Genomic DNA, 13,209 nt, shown 5'->3' with positions numbered 1-13,209 from the left:
CTACAACACTCTGCACTTGGAGTCCAAACGAATTGGTACACACACATTGTTTTCATCACACGGCGGCCTCGGCGTGGCGGCCACGCCCATGGCCTCGACCACCTCGCCGGCCACCTGGACCCGCCATGGATTCCCTCGCGGGGTTTGTGGGAGAGGAGGTGGGGGCGGCGCTACGGTGGAGGTTCTACAACGGCTGGGGTTGTGAGGAGGGGATGAGGCAGCCCAGCATGCACTCCCTCTTTCTACGCCGGAGGCAGCTGAGGGGGCGGCAAGCTTGACGATGGAATTAATTTCATTAGAAGAGGTAGGCGGCGGTCGCTCCACAGGCGAGGCATCGTCATTAATATGGCGCGGACTGCCGATGCGATGTCACTTCGCTAGTACTGGCGCACCACTGAGAAGACGCATCGTGCCAGGTCACTCCCATGCGGGTGATGGCTCCCAAGTGCAGGAGATCAATTGTAGTACTTTTCAATAAGAAAGGTTATCGAACCCACGAGAAGTCGAATGTATTGGTTAGCAGATTTGACAAGTAAACAATAATACAAATGAAGTAGTTTTGGTATTTTGGGTGTATAGTTTGCAATAAAATAAAGTACTGAAAGTAAATAGCAATATGTAAATGCTCTCAATGAGAGAAAACTCAATCATTTGTGCAGCAAGCGGACAAGCTCAAGTGTGTGTGTGAACTTATAGGTGACAAGTGTTCCCGAGGGCGACATGGATTCACTAGTATTTAGACTTCTACATAACATGGTAAATATTGTCAAGTTTCATTCCCTTAGAGGCGGAGCCTAGATTCAGTGCAGCCATAGATTTGAGCAAATAGATCCCTTATGATGGATCCTAGAGCCATTTTCATGCCCAAGTGTAGGAATCATTAAGACATAAATGTCCCATCATAGCAATTAGTTCATGGGTCCTCGAGATAAACCCCTCTAATGCAATTCAAAATATTGGAAAATGGTTTCTCTCATTCCGTCCTTTCCAACACTCATCATTTCATTAAGTGCATCCCTATGAGCCCATATAGGTGAAGTAATATGCAGTCAAACGTTCGCATAAAACCATCATAGAACAACATAAAATAATTAAAAAAAATAACCAAATACTCATTACAGATCATATAGAATCATAGCCAGATCATCCTATGCCCTTAGGAACATGGTAAACTACTAACAAGTGCCAAACATGATATGGACTAGAGGCATAATGATTACAACACAATCTGAAAGTATAACCTCTCCACCAAATAAAGACAAAGTACCAATCACAGACGTGCAACTAGCCGTTCAAACAATATCTGGGGTTCAATCAAACACAAGGAGGAGTGGTGATAATGATGTCGTCGATTTCCCCTTCACCAGAGGCACCGGTGCGGCAGGATATGCCCACTCCTGGAGTAGGAGAGGACTTTCGCCTCCGCCGCTGCCTCAATAAATATCGGGAAAATATGGCTTAGATTTTCTGGCAACACGGAGGCGTCAGTAAAAAGGGGGGTCTGAGACGATACTCGAGGCCCATTTGGGCATGGGCGCGCAGGGCGCGCCACCTGTGATCTTTTGGTCCTCGTGACCTCCCTCGCGTGCATTTTGGCCCACAGTAAGGCCCCTGATACAGCAAAATACGAAAAAAGAGGTTTTCTTCCTCCCAGAAATCAAATACCAATAAAAGAGAGTTTGTAGGAAAGTTCCCTAAATCAACTAAAAAATACATAAATAATGATGTATAATGGCAAATATCATTCAGAACTAATCATATGAGTCATAATATTAATTATGTAAAATACACATATCAGCGGGCCCTTGAGCGAGCAGTCACGCGGCGCGACCGCGACGCATCCGAGACATAAATTTTGGCCGCGTTTGCGTCTCTACGGATAGACCGGTCAGTATGCGTCAGACCGCTGGATCTAGGTACAGATGCATATTTCGCCCCTCCGGTCACAAACGGTCCTTGGAGATGCCCTTACTACCATGAGTGCACTCCCTCTACCAAACTCGCAAGGCCAATCTAGTCTTTGTCATAAGTTAGTATTTAGTTTTGTTTTAATTAGTTTGGGCAGCTTATGTCTATATCTAGGTCCACATTTTCCACCTCAAAATCAAGGTTTGAAATACCTAGAATACATAGAATTTTCACATTGAAATTTCACAGGTCTGTTGCATATATCGTTGGCTACAACTATCTTTTTCAGATTTGTATGAACTTTAAAATATAATTTTTAATTTTTTGAAAATAAAAAGCTACATGTAGCTTGGCCTCCATTTACAATATTTTTCTTTTTAGTACTATATAATAGAAAGGTCGACGGAAGGTCCCTAAAATTGCCTAGTCGTTATTCCCCTGAAAAGAATTATAGTGTGCTAAAGTTTGCACATTACTTGAGGCCAATCAGGCTTTAGATGACGGAAATAAGAAAGTACTAGTATGAGTAAATTTCTGCGCCATTGACCGCTCGTCCAGCCTTGGCGATGGCAAACTGCCGCTGCCCCTGGCAGTGGTGTCGTTCGTCCTCTTGTGACACAAAGCGTGGTTGGGGAGTGTGGTGACCCTGCATACCACTGTATGTTGTAGTATGCTAGTCGTTGATATAACACTCACGAAGTATCAATCCGCAAATATTACATCCCTCAGAGTAGTACAACAGAACATAGTCCATAACTCATTCATTTATTATTACAAACCATATATATACATCATCATGGAGTTCCTCCTGGGTCTGGAGAGGAATACTCCTGGATTCCAGGTGAACCCAACTTAGCTTACAATATAAAAGTCTCAGCAGGTTATACATTTATTCTCAACGAGCAGTTAAGTACTAGGGTGTTCGTACTGCTCGCTTCTCACTAATACTACTCTATTCTAGGTTTGTTCCCCCTCGGTGTTGTCTCCGCCTCCGTAGACTATGAGGTAGTCTACTCCTTCTACACCTTCGGAGAGGTCTGGTTCTTCGTAGCAGATCCCATCTGCTCCTTCTGGGTCGTTGTTGTCCTCCTCAAGACGGTTCAGGCAATCTAAGCAGGGGATTTAAGAGTGGTATGAGTACGAGCGTACTCAACAAGTTCATATTAGGAAAGAGGTGTTTAATGCACTATCTACGATACTAGACCAGAAAGTCTGATACCCATGCAGGTTTTGATAACCATTTCTTCAAAGGGTTGCTATTATTAATAAGAACTATGTCCGTCAGCCTTCACCGGTTTACTAGAACGTCATGGAGTTTCTTTCCGGCAGCGTTCGCAGTTCCAAATCCCGGAACAGGGAGTGACTGGTAACGATTCATTACACTCTGCAGAGGTGTGTTGCTTTACCCACAAGAGATCTTAACCTTGGTGCCAACCGGGCAGCTTTCCCGTCCACACTTTCAATGGTTTGAGGCCCGGTATAAGGTCCTAGCCAATCATATTCCTCCGCTACCTCGCACACCCACCCTTTGTTGCAATTCCGACCTTGGGTCCTCGCCGGTCAGCGTATTCATAGAATACCATCCTACCTCGACTATTATCAGGTTACTCGACCCGATACCTTCGCCGGTCGTTGCAACCCATCATAGACCGCATTACCGTGGGGAATTAGAGTGGGATCCCCACCCTCCGGTTGTTCTCGCAAGACACAACTGCTACGGTAAGCGCATCCGTTGATGTACGAGAGGTGGAAATACAATTGACTACTCCGTCCCATTCCAAATCTTATGGTTAACACGAGTATTACGGCACAAGAATCACTTGACGACATTTGTTATTAATCCTAGATGGATATAAACCCTTGCAATGGAACCTCCACCATATCAACACATACCATGGTTCCATTGCCAACCACATAGTCATATTCATAGTTATGAAAATAGTATTTTTGATTTTCATGCAAGAGTGATAAGTATAGTACTTTGCAAGTAATTTGGTAAAAATACTCAAATGACATGAGCAAGCGATGAACTTGCCTGGCAACTGCGATGTAATGCAGTTGGATGCTTTGGATTGACCCTAATCCTCTGTTTCTGAAAGAAGCATCATTGTCCGATAAGGGCAATGGTTAAAGAAGCAATTATGCATGCTTTTGGATTTTAGGGTTTGGTTCCCCCTTCCCGATGCTTTATTATTTCATGTCGGAAGTAATTACCAAGAATAATTTAGGGATACTCTGTTTAAGGAAAAATACTACCTTGAAATGTTGTCAAGGTGTTTTTTAAAGTCCAAATGAATTTATGGGCTTATTTTCATTATTGAAAATATAAAGTGTTATTTAAATGATTATTATATTCATCAAATTAAGTCTTAATCTTATTTGTCTCCAAAAATTCCCTTTCATATTTTATTATGATAGAGAATTTTATACTGAGTGGTTTTTCATATTTTTATTTTTTTTAGAGCTCTTAATCATTTTCTATTCATTTTCAAAGTTTCTGGTTTATTTGGAAATGTGAAATGACCAAATTGCCCTTGGGCCCACCTGTCAGTGGAACCCAATGGGTTAGGTCCGACCCGAGCCGCTCGTCCGGCTCGGTCGGCCTCACTCGCCCCTTCCTCATTCTCTCTCGCCGTAACCCTAATCCTTTCTCCTCCCGCGACGCCCGCGCCGTCGCCGATTTGTTCCGACCACCTCCGGCCATTGCCGGCGATGAGATGGGAGCCAATCGAACCGCCGTTCGATGGTGCTTCGTCTGGTCCGCGTCGATTTGGCTTTCGCCGCCGTTCCTGCTCGCCCCAACCTTGCTGTATGTTGACGCGTAAAGCACACGCCCGTTGGGAACCCCAAGTGGAAGGTGTGATGCGTACATCAGCAAGTTTCCCTCAGTAAGAAACCAAGGTTTATCGAACCAGTAGGAGATGAAGGCCACGTGAAGGTTGTTGGTGAAGGAGTGTAGTGCGGCGCAACACCAGGGATTCCGGCGCCAACGTGGAACCTGCACAACACAATCAAAATACTTTGCCCCAACTTAACAGTGAGGTTGTCAATCTCACCGGCTTGCTGAAAACAAAGGATTAAACGTATGGTGTGGAGAATGATGTTTGTTTGCAAAGAACAGTAGAGAACAGAGTTTGCAGTTGATTGTATTTCAGATATAAAAGAATGGACCGGGGTCCACAGTTCACTAGTGGTGTCTCTCCCATAAGAAATAGCATGTTGGGTGAACAAATTACAGTTGGGCAATTGACAAATAGAGAGGGCATAACAATGCACATACATATCATGATGACTACTATGAGATTTACTTAGGGCATTACAACAAAGTACATAGACCGCTATCCAGCATGCATCTATGCCTAAAAAGTCCATCTTCGGGTTAGCATCCGCACCCCTTCCAGTATTAAGTTACAAACAACAGACAATTGCATTAAGTATGGTGCGTAATGTAATCAACACAAATATCCTTAGACAAAGCATTGATGTTTTATCCCTAGTGGCAACAGCACATCCACAACCTTAGAACTTTCTGTCACTGTCCCAGATTCAATGGAGGCATGAACCCACTATCGAGCATAAATACTCCCTCTTGGAGTCACAAGTATCAACTTGGCCAGAGCCTCTACTAGCAACGGAGAGCATGCAAGAACATAAACAACACATATATGATAGATCAATAATCAACTTGACATAGTATTCCATATTCATCGGATCCCAACAAACACAACATGTAGCATTACAAATAGATGATCTTGATCATGATAGGCAGCTCACAAGATCTAACATGATAGCACAATGAGGAGAAGACAACCATCTAGCTACTGCTATGGACCCATAGTCCAAGGATGAACTACTCACACATCAGTCCGGAGGCGATCATGGTGATGTAGAGTCCTCCGGGTGATGATTCCCCTCTCCGGCAGGGTGCCGGAGGCGATCTCCTGAATCCCCCGAGATGGGATTGGCGGCGGCGGCGTCTCTGGAACTTTTTCCGTATCGTGGCTCTCGGTAATAGGGTTTTCGCGACGGAGAGTTTAAGTGGGCGGAAGGGCAGAGTCGGAGGAGGCACGGGGGCCCCACACCATAGGGAGGCGCGGGCCCCTCCTTGGTCGCGCCGCCATGTGGTGTCACCACCTCGTGGCCCCACTTCGTATCTCCTTCGGTCTTCTGGAAGCTCCGTGGAAAAATAAGACCCTGGGCGTTCGTTTCGTCCAATTCCGAGAATATTTCCTGTGTAGGATTTCTGAAACCAAAAACAGCACAAAACAGGAACTGCCGCTTCGTCATCTCGTTAATAGGTTAGTGCCGGAAAATGCATATAAATGATATAAAGTGTATATAAAACATGTGAGTATTGTCATAAAACTAGCATGGAACATAAGAAATTATAGATACGTTTGAGACGTATCAAGCATCCCCAAGCTTAGTTCCTACTCGTCCTCGAGTAGGTAAACGATAACAAGGATAATTTCTGAAGTGACATGCTATCATAATCTTGATCAATACTATTGTAAAGCATATGAAGTGAGTGAAGTGATTCGAAGCAATGGTAAAGACAATGGTTAAACAACTGAATCATATAGCAAAGACTTTTCATGAATAGTACCTTCAAGACAAGCATCAATAAGACTTGCATAGGAGTTAACTCATAAAGCAATAAATTCGTAGTAGAAAGTTTTGAAGCAACACAAAGGAAGATATAAGTTTCAGCAGTTGCTTTCAACTTCAACATGTATATCTCATGGATAATTGTCAACACAAAGTAATATGATGAATGCAAATAAGCAAGTATGTAGGAATCAATGCACACAGTTGACACAAGTGTTTGCTTCTAAGATAGAAAGAAGTAGGTAAACTGACTCAACATAAAGTAAAAGAATGGCCCTTCGCAGAGGGAAGCATGGATTACTATTTTTGTGCTAGAGCTTTTATTTTGAAAACATAGAAACAATTTTGTCAACGGTAGTAATAATTCATATGTGTTATGCATAAGACATCCTATAAGTTGCAAGCCTCATGCATAGAATACCAATAGTGCTCGCACCTTGTCCTAATTAGCTTGGATTTACATGGATTATCATTGCATAACATATGTTTCAACCAAGTGTCACAAAGGGGTACATCTATGCCGCCTATACAAAGGTCCAAGGAGATAGATCGCATTTGATTTCTCGTTTTTGATAGATCTCAACTAAGGACATCCATACCGGGACAACATAGAAAACAGATAATGGACTCCTCTTTAATGCGTAAGCATTCAACAACAGATAATATTCTCATAAGAGATTGAGGATTAATGTCCAAACTGAAACTTCCACCATGATTCATGGCTTTAGTTAGCGGCCCAATGTTCTTCTCTAACAATATGCATACTCAAACCATTTGATCATGATAAATCACCCTTACTTCAGACAAGACGAATATGCATAGCAACTCACATGATATTCAACAAAGGTGTAATAGTTGATGGCGTCCCCAGAAACATGGTTACCGCTCAACAAGCAACTTATAAGAAATAAGATACATAAGCTACATATTCTTTACCACAATAGTTTTTAAGGCTATTTTCCCATGAGCTATATATTGCAAAGACAAGGAATGAAATTTTAAAGGTAGCACTCAAGTAATTTACTTTGGAATGGCAGAGAAATACCACATAGTAGGTAGGTATGGTGGACACAAATGTCATAGGTTTTGGCTCAATGTTTTGGATGCACGAGAAGTATTCCCTCTCAGTATAAGGCTTTGGCTAGCAAGGTTGTTTGAAGCAAACACAAGTATGAACCGGTACAGCAAAACTTACATAAGAACATATTGCAAGCATTATAAGACTCTACACTGTCTTCCTTGTTGTTCAAATACTTCACCAAAAAATATCTAGACTTTAGAGAGACCAATCATGCAAACCAAATTTTAACAAGCTCTATGGTAGTTCTTCATTAATAGGTGCAAAGTACATGATGCAAGAGCTTAAACATGATCTATTTGAGCAAAACAATTGCCAAGTATAAAATTATTCAAGACAATATACCAATTACCACATGAAGCATTTTATGTTTCCAACCAAATAACAATGAACGAAGCAGTTTCAACCTTTGCCATGAACATTAAAAGTAAAGCTAAGAACACCAGTGTTCATATGAACAAGCGGAGCGTGTCTCTCTCCCAAACAAAGAATGCTAGGATCCGATTTTATTCAAACACAAACAAAAATAAAAACAAACAGACGCTCCAAGTAAAGCACATAAGATGTGACAGAATAAAAATATAGTTTCACTAGAGGTGACCTGATAAGTTGTCGATGAAGAAGGGGATGCCTTGGGCATCCCCAAGCTTAGATGCTTGAGTCTTCTTGAAATATGCAGGGATGAACCACGGGGGCATCCCCAAGCTTAGACTTTTCACTCTTCTTGATCATATTGTATCATCCTCCTCTCTTGATCCTTGAAAACTTCCTCCACACCAAACTCAAAACAAACTCATTAGAGGGTTAGTGCATAATCAAAAATTCACATATTCAGAGGTGACATAATCATTCTTAACACTTCTGGACATTACCCAAAGCTACTGAAAGTTAATGGAACAAATAAATCCATTCAACATAGCAAAAGAGGCAATGCGAAATAAAAGGCAGAATCTGTCAAAACAGAACAGTCCGTAAAGACGAATTTTTAGGGGCACTAAACTTGCTCATATGAAAAAGCTCAAATTGAATGAAAGTTGAGTACATATCTGAGGATCACGCATGTAAATTTTCAGCATTTTACGAGTTACCTACAGAGAGGTCTACTCAAATTCGTGACAGGTAGAAATCTGTTTCTGCGCAGCAATCCAAATCTAGTATCAACCTTACTATCAAAGACTTTACTTGGCACAACAATGCAATAAAATAAAGATAAGTAGAGGTTGCTATAGTAGTAAAAACTTCCAAGACACAACAAAACAGTAATAAAAATATACATGGGTTATCTCCCAAGAAGTGCTTTTCTTTAACGCCTTTCAGCTAGGCGCAGAAAGTGTGAATCAAGTATTATCGAGAGATGAAGTATCAACATCATAATTTGTTCTAATAATCGAATCAAAAGGTAACTTTATTCTCTTTCTAGGGAACTGTTCCATACCTTTCTTAAGAGGAAATTGATACTTAATATTCTCTTCCTTCATATCAATAATAGCACCAACAGTTCGAAGAAAAGGTCTTCCCAAAATAATGGGACAAGATGCATTGCATTCAATATCAAAGACAACAAAATCAACGGGGACAAGGTTATTGTTAACCGTAATGCGAACATTATCAATCCTCCCCAAAGGTTTCTTTGTAGAATTATCAGCAAGATTAACATCCAAATAACAATTTTTCAATGGTGGCAAGTCAAGCATATCATAGAGTTTCTTAGGCATGACAGAAATACTTGCACCAAGATCACATAAAGCATTACAATCAAAATCATTGACCTTCATCTTAATGATGGGCTCCCAACCATCTTCCAACTTCCTAGGAATAGAAGTTTCAAGTTTTAATTTCTCTTCTCTAGCTTTTATGAGAGCATTTGTAATATGTTTTGTAAAGGCTAAATTTATAGCACTAGCATTAGGACTTCTAGCAAGTTTTTGCAAGAACTTAATAAATTCAGAGATATGACAATCATCAAAATCTAAACCATTATGATCTACAGCAATGGGATCATTGTCCCCAATATTTTGAAAAATTTCAGCAGTTTTATCACAAACAGTTTCAGCAGTTTTAGCAGTTTCAGGCAGTTTTGCATGCTTTGCATTAGGAGTAGAAACATTGCCAACACCAATTATTTTACCATTGATAATAGGAGGTTTAGCAACATGTGAAGCATCATCATTACTAGTGGTGGTAATAGTCCAAACTTTAGCTACATTATCCTCTTTAGCTAATTTTTATTCTCTTTCTCACCTAGCATGCAATTCAGCCATCAATCTAATATTTTCATTAATTAGAACTTGTATGGCGTTTGCTGTAGCAAATGACTTAATATCTTTATTTTCATTAGGCATAGATTTCAATTTTAAAAGATCAACATCAGCAGCAAGACTATCAACCTTAGAAGCAAGAATATCAATTTTACCAAGCTTTTCTTCAACAGATTTGTTAAAAGCAGGTTGTGTACTAATAAATTCTTTAAGCATGACCTCAAGACCAGAGGGTACACTCCTACTATTTTTGTAAGAATTACCATAAGAATTACCATAACCATTACCATTATTAGAAGGATATGGCCTATAGTTGTTACCAGAATTATTCCTATAAGCATTGTTGTTGAAATTATTATTTTTAATGAAGTTCACATCAACATGTTCTTCTTGGGAAACCAATGAAGCTAAAGGAACATTATTAGGATCAACATTAGATCTACCATTCACAAGCATAGACATAATAGCATCAATCTTATCACTCAAGGAGGAGGTTTCTTCAACAGAATTTACCTTCTTACCTTGTGGAGTCCTTTCCGTGTGCCATTCAGAGTAATTTATCATCATATCATCAAGAAGCTTTGTTGCCACCCCCAAAGTGATGGACATAAAATGTCGTTGCCTATTCGATGGTACCTCGGAGGAGGGATCCTCACGAGGGGGAGAAGAAGTGGGGGCCATAGGGCAGAGTGCACACGGGATGGTGGTACGCGAGTTACCCAGCTTCGGAACACCTGCACGAGGACAGGGCCTACTACTGCTTGTCTGGAATTATCTGGGCGCTTGCGCGTTGTTACAATGGTTGTGGTTGTGCCTCTAGGGCTCCCGGGATCCGGCTTATATAGGCACACGGATCTAGGGTTTACATGGAGAGTCCTAGCCGGAATACAAGTTGCCTAACTACGGTACAATATCTTGCCGTGTACGTCAAGGATCCGCCTTCCTTCTTGGCCGTGCTGGATCCGGATACTTTATGGGCCTCCACGGATCCGGCCTCCTTCGTAGGTCGGTTGAGATCCGGCTTCCTGTTCCTGGGCTGGACTTTATCCTTCAGGATCTACAGCAACTGGGCCGCCCGATGGGCCACATGCCTCACCACCAACTATGGGCCACCCGGGCTTGCCGGATCTAGGCCATGCCGTTGATATACCCATAAAGTATACCCACAACAGTAGCCCCCGAAGTTCTCCGAGATTCATCATTCCTCCGACTTCATTCAGCTCGGATCCAAAGAGAATCTTGAAGAGCTTCAAAACTTTCACTCGATTCCGGGTTCATTCACTCGGAAATCCTTCGTCTTCAGATCGGGTATTGCAACGGAGATTCCGCTTTTCCCGCGCACAACCTCCTTATTTCCCGCGCTAAATTTTCGCAGATGCTAACCTTTAGCCGGAAATTTCGGGAGCGCATGGTTAAGTTACCTCCACGTCATTTTACCGCACTTGACCTAAGACACGTGTCATCCATCCAACGGTGCGACCGTTCCGTTTCCACCATTGGATCCGAATCCCGAATCTCCGCGCGTGGCCTATAAATACCCCGCAGCTCGGTAATTTTTCATTCTTTCACCGCACCTCACCACTTCATCTTCTTCCCCGCGCCGCGCTGCCCGACGGATCTTGTAATGTCCCAGGTTTAGAGACAATCGAGGGGTAGATTTTAGAAAGGGATGTGCATTGCATAGTAAATTCTGGGGAAATTTCGCGCTTTTATACAAAAACTGCATCGAAGGGGGACAAGTTTCTCTCTCGACACCTTACAGGGTTAGGGTTTCGAGAGTGCGACAAACTTGCATCTCACTTCACTAGTTTAGGGTTTTGAGAAGAGAGGGGAGAGTTTGCAAGATTGAATTCTAAATGAAGTGACATGGTTGAATTCAAACCAATGTTGAATTTGAATTTCAAATTCAAACATTAAATAATTACCTAAATAATTCAATTGAGGAAATTCATTAAGTAAACAATCAATAATAAACAAGATGAATAATTATAATAAAGTAAAGCCCATTAGAGAAAACTTTGAGCTTTATTGATCATCACACAAGATACATTGTCTTTACAATATTCATAATGGAAATAAATGAATATTACAACACATTACAAGAATTGGTGAAATTGAAAAAAATAAAAGAAAATAAAAAGAAAAGTACAAGGATGTATCCTAGTCTAAATACTACAAGATCATCTTCACTTGATCTTGGATTTGAAGACCTCCATGTCCATTTTGATCCATTGTTGATCCCTGCACAAATCAAAGCAAAAACAGAATTAAGCCAAGTGGCAAAGCCACTTGGCAGGTTAACAAATAAAGCAAATGAAGGGGATATGATCAGGCTGCCGAGCTGATCCTCTCCAAGCCAAGTTCACAGGATCTGGTACACACATACACACAAGCAGCACACACAGCATGTGTGCATGCTCAACACCAAGCCACTGAGTGTGCATGTGGCACAACACACTCACACATCATCAGTGAGTCACCAAGTGTGCAGGCCAAGCTGTCGACCAGGGATGCAAGGGAGCACCACATATAAGCTTTCCAGAAGCAAACCCTAGCCATTCTGTCGACAGGCTTCACTGGTAAGAACACCAAGAACAGCTAGAACAAGGAGAACAGCCACTGCTGTTCAACCTGTTCAACCTCACCACTGAACCAAATCAAGATCACCAGGAGGAGCAGGGCAAGTAAATCAACCACAAGAACAACACAGAAGCAATCCTCTACACCAACACTCATTTTCTAGGAGCTGGAGTGAGGTATACACAAAAGAACCTGAGCAAACACATGGTTTGCTCATCAATAAGCATACACATGCATCACAGAATCAAATAAGGGTGGGAAACCCTGGATGTCTCATCACTTGGTTGCAAAACCATTTGGTGCCAGTAAATAAAGCAAAGGCTAAAAGGAAAACAACCAAGGGAACACTGGTTGTTGACACAACCAGAGAAATCCATCATGGATTTGATCCCAATTAGCCATTCCAAGTCACCAAGCACCTAACAGTCTAGCTACACCATCAGAAGGGTAGACATACAAGTTTCTACCAGTATTGTCAACATCAAATGGCTTCTGGCAGTCAAACATGATCAGCCAGAGAGCATTTGTCCATACACAGCAAGCCATAGAAAGGGGGAGCTACCTTGACAGCATCACAGTGCTGCCAGGGCTACCTCAACCCACAAGCCAACACTTAGAACCACCACATCATCACCAGAACGGTTCAGTAGTGGGCTAGGGTACCCAACCAGTGGTTGGCATCCAGCTAGCCCTAACAAATTCATTGAAATGATCATCACTGAATCACAGTTCACATCATTTATCCATCTAATCAAGCAAGGATAAACAGATAAATGA

The sequence above is a fragment of the Lolium perenne genome, chromosome 2, assembly GCF_019359855.2.
Source record: "Lolium perenne isolate Kyuss_39 chromosome 2, Kyuss_2.0, whole genome shotgun sequence".
NCBI classification, from domain to species: domain Eukaryota; kingdom Viridiplantae; phylum Streptophyta; class Magnoliopsida; order Poales; family Poaceae; genus Lolium; species Lolium perenne.
Note: the sequence above shows the minus strand (reverse complement) of the source record.